The sequence below is a fragment of the Panthera tigris genome, chromosome C2 (assembly GCF_018350195.1).
Source record: "Panthera tigris isolate Pti1 chromosome C2, P.tigris_Pti1_mat1.1, whole genome shotgun sequence".
Taxonomy (NCBI): Eukaryota; Metazoa; Chordata; class Mammalia; order Carnivora; family Felidae; genus Panthera; species Panthera tigris.
In genome coordinates, this window is record NC_056668.1 from 134,747,584 (window position 1) to 134,752,347 (window position 4,764).

General features: G+C 40.6%; 1 pseudogene; it reads left to right on the forward strand.

The window, feature by feature from the left end:
* Nucleotides 1-4,063: 4,063 nt before the first annotated feature.
* On the forward strand, nt 4,064-4,520 carry LOC122241925 (annotated as a pseudogene).
* Nucleotides 4,521-4,764: the final 244 nt, after the last annotated feature.

Sequence of the window (4,764 nt, forward strand, 5' to 3'; positions counted from 1 at the left end):
TTCCCACATACGCTTATAGAAGTGTGATTGTTTCTCTATAGCGGCAATTATCACAATCCGATTTGGGTTAGTCTGTTATGTTTGTGGCTGACTCCTCACAAGGTTGTGAGCTCTGGAAAGGCAGTGACCTTGCACTTTTCATTATGTGCCTCTCACAATTCCCCTTATAGAGCATTGTGTTCAATATTCCTTCACTCGTTCTTTGCAAACAAGTTTGTAGAATACTGTTTTGTGCCCCGCACTGTGCTCAATAAATGGTTCAGGGAATTGAAAATGATAAGACTCTCATTTGTGGTAATGAAGCCATTAGGAAAGCTAAGGTGTTTCTCCAAAAATATTGTTTAAAGGAAAAGTAGTTATAAAAAAAAATCTGACTGATCAGCTTTAAATAGTTTATTTAGGACATTTACCTCTAGGTTCCTAAGACAGATGAACTTACAATGTTCCGTTTTTGTGTAACTTTAGTATTTGTATAAGAGTTATAATAAATTTGTATATTGTTTTGAAATCATTGCATTTTTATGATGGTCAGTAATTTTTATATCATTAAGATCTGTTCTTTTAAGTTTAGTAGAATTTATCAATAAAACAGTCTGGGTCTAACACGTAAAGAGTTTGAAAGCCATCACTTCAATCCTCACAACAAAATTGCTGAACAAACTAAAAATCAACAACTGTTCTTGGATCCTTCAGAAGACTGAGACCACAGGACAAACTGCTGCCCCCACAACTGAAGGGACAGAGAGAGAGAAAGAGAGAGAGAGAGAATTACAGCTTATTGGGAACAGAAGCCACTGCATCCAGGAACTAGCAGGAACATATAAATGGCAGTTGATCAGTTGCTGGAGGCTAAGCATGGACTAGCTTAAGAAATAAAAACTCCTAAAAGCCAAATATTAAGGGTGTCTCCACACTTTTGTAAGTCTTACCCTTACAAGCCCCACCAGCTTCTTACAGTGAAGATCAGAGACAACTATCTGGTGCTCTAACAAAGGAAGGGGGAAAGGAACCATTCTGCAATATGCCCACATCATTATGCTCTCTGTTAACAAAGAGCTTCCTTCAAGAAAAGTTATCTTACCAGACCCCAACTGATATGCGGCAAGGGAAGTGCCCAGAACCAATTCCCTCCAGTTTGTCAGATGGGAGGAAGTCATGCATAATTCCAGTGCCATCAAGCCTTCCTGTCTCACCAAAGGGACAGGAAAAGCTGACAAGTACTTGTAAAGATCACAGGCCAGGGGCACAGGTCCACTGAAAGATTGAGATCTAATAGTACGGTCATAGAACACTCCCCCTTCACACCTTACCGTCACAGCAACAGGACTCCTTTATAATAACAGGGAAGTATAGCAGAAAGAACTGCAATGCTCAGATTCTCTTTTTAAATTTTTTATTAAGTTTATTTCTTTATTTTGAAAGAGAGAGAGAACAGGGGAGAGGCAGAGAGAGAGGTACAGAGAGAATCCCAAGTAGGCTCCACACTGTCAGCACAGAGCGTGATGCAAGGTTCAAACCTATGAACCATGAGATCATGATGTGAGCCAAAATGAAGAGTCAGACACTTAACTGACTGAGCCACACAGGCACCCCTGCAATGCTCGGATTCTATTTAAAAAGGAACCTTTAGAGAAACCCAAAGGCAACACAGGACACCAAAACAAGGACACCAGACAAAATTTTAACCTCTGACACCTGCAGAAAGAGTAAACAATAAAAACAGCCTAGCTTCTAGCCAGATAAATATAATACTTGACACGAAAGGTCTGTTTGCCTCGGCTTTTTAACCAATACATCATGTCCAGCTTTCAATAAAAAGTTACAAGATACAAGTTAATAAAGGAAAACAAAAAACAAAAAACAAAAACACAGTCTCAAGACACAAAACAAGCATCAGAACGAGACTCAGAAAGGACAGATTTTAAAATCATCAGGCCAGGAATTTAATATAACTCTGGTTAATATACTAAGGACTCTAATGGAAGAATTAACAGCATAGGAGAACAGATGGGTAATGTAAGCAGAGAGATGGAAACTAAGAAAGAATCAAAACTAAATGCTAGAAATTAGAAAAAGGTAACAGAAATGAAGAATGCTTTGATGGTTCATCAGTAGACTGAAAACAGCTGAGGAAATAATCAGTGATCAGTGGTGTAAGATTTGAAGTCGTGTTAACAGAAACTTCCCAAACTGAAAAGCAGACAGAAAGTAGTCTTTTAAAAAAGGAACAGATATCCAAGAATTTGGGGACAATTACAAAGGTCGTAAGACACCTATAATAGGAACACCAGAAAGAAGAGGAAAAAAAGGAACAGGAAAAATATCTGAAGCAATAGTGACGGAGAATTTTCCAAAATTAGTAACAAGCACCAAACCTCTGATCAGAGATCAGAGAGCACCAAGAAGGATAAATAATAAACACACACACACACACACACACACAAACCCTACACCTAGGTATCTTATATTCAAGCTGCAGAACACAAAAACAAAAATAAACAAATAAAAAGTTCTAATAGATAAATAAACAAATATTTAAAAAAAGGGGGTGCCTGGGTGGCTCAGTCATTTAAACATCTAACTCTTGATATTGGCTCAGGTCATGATCTTGCAGTTCATGGGATTGGTCCCCACATCAGGCTCTGTGCTGGTGGCATGGAGCCTGCTTGGGATTCTTTCTCTCCCTCTCTCTCATCCCCTACCCTGCTTGCACTCTCTCTCTCTCTCTCTCTCTCTCAAAATAAATAAACATTTAAAAAAGTTTTGAAATCAGAGAGAAAAAAATCTTTACCTATAGAAGAAAAAGTGTAAGAATTATATCAGACTTCTTTTCAGAAACCATGCAAACAGGAGGACAGTAAATGAAATATTTGAAGTATTGGGGGAAAAAAACCTATCAGCCTAGATTTCTATATCCAGTGAAATTGTCCTTCAAAAATTAAGGAAAAATAAAGACATTCTCAAACAAAAATTGAGGGAATTTGTTGCCAGTAGCCTTGCCTTTCAGAAAATGTTTAAAAAAAATTCTTCAGAGAGATGGAAAATGATACAGGTAAGAAAATTCAGTCTACATGAAGAAAGAAAGGACATTAGAATAGGAATCAATTAAAGTAAAAGAAAAGACTTTATTTTGATAATTGATCTAAAAAGTAACTTGCTCAAAATAATAGTACCAATAATGCACTGGATGATTAAAGCCTATGGATAAGTGAAATGAATGACAGCAATGTTCTAAGGAATGAGAGAAAAGATTGGAAATGCCCTGTTAGAGAGTACCTTGCAGTACTTGTGAGGTGATCTAGTGTCATTCAGAAATGGGCTTCGATTATTAAATGTACATTGCCAGACTCTAGGGCAACCATTAAAAATGTTTAAAAATGTGTGATCGGTATGCTAAGGAAGGGGAGAAAATCAAATCACATAAAAAGCTGAATTAGGAGTGCCTGGCTGGCTCAGTTGGAAAAGCACACAACTTGATCTCTGGGTGGTGAGTTCCAGCCTCAAGATAGGTGTAGAGATTCCTTTAAAAAAAAAAAAAAAAGCTGAATTACCATCAGAGAAAGTAGAAAACAATATGAAGATAACAAAGTAACAAAGAAAGAGGGATGAGTAGGATGAGTAGGAAATGGTAAAAACAGGGCAGTTAATTTATCCAACTGTATGAATAATCATTTTAAATGTGAATGGTCTAAATTCACCAGTTAAAAGACAGACACTGTTAGCATGGATTAAAAACAAACAAACACCAGGCCCAGCTCAGCAAGAAACCCATTTTAACTATAAAGTAATAGATTAAAAGTAAATGGATGGAGGGGGCCTCAGGCAGCTGGGTCAGGCTGGCTCAACAAGGTGGGGTGTCATGAGTGGCCTCTCTTCTGGTGCACGGTGCTATGGAGCCTTCTCAGCAGCCCGCTGCCCCTGGTAGAGGCTGCTTGTGCACTTCAGCTCAGGAGGGCCCTCCTGGACCTGAAGCAGACTCTGGTGAGGAGGGTTGCAGCAGTGACTCACTGGGGCAGGCTTGTAATCCAGTGCTTGGAGAAGAGGGGCTACAAGCTGGAGGGGGATGGAGATGCCACAGGTGCCAGAAAGCATCCTTGTTGAGTTCTACCATGACCTACAGAGGAAGACCTTCTACCCAGCCCTCATCAGCTACTGCCCCCCTGGTGGCCATGGTCTGGAAAGGCCCCAAGGAAGTCTACACCAACTTAGCTAAGGCTGTTCCCGACACCTTCACAGATTTCAACATTCACATCAGGGCACAACCTGAGGGGTGGGCACAGGAGGACTGATGGGAGAGTGAGGCTACCCAAAACAGCCCGGACTGGTCCGTGAAGCTGTGGGAATGTCATTTATGCCAGTACCTCATGGAGGGGACCCCGAAGGAAAGCCAGCTGTGATTCCAGAGAAGTGAGCTGGTGGACTGGGCAAAAGAAGGCTACCACAGTAACATCACCCAGCTTGAGCCCTCAGGGTGCCCTCTGCCATCCCAGCATCCACCTAGGATCGACGATCTCTATTGACAAAAACTTGAGCACACACTCATGCTCTGCCCATCTGTCCAAGACCCCCTTCCTATCTATCTTCTGCCCTACCCTAGCCCAAGGTGGCTTTGAGCCACCAACAGTATCCCAAGAGAGCAAGAAATTGCACCAATCCTTTCTGTACCAAAGTGCCAGACAATCTTTGAGGTGTCTCCAAAAGTGATTGTACGACCATGCTTCTCTCAAAGGGGAGGACGTTATGACTTATGATGCTATGAAAAAA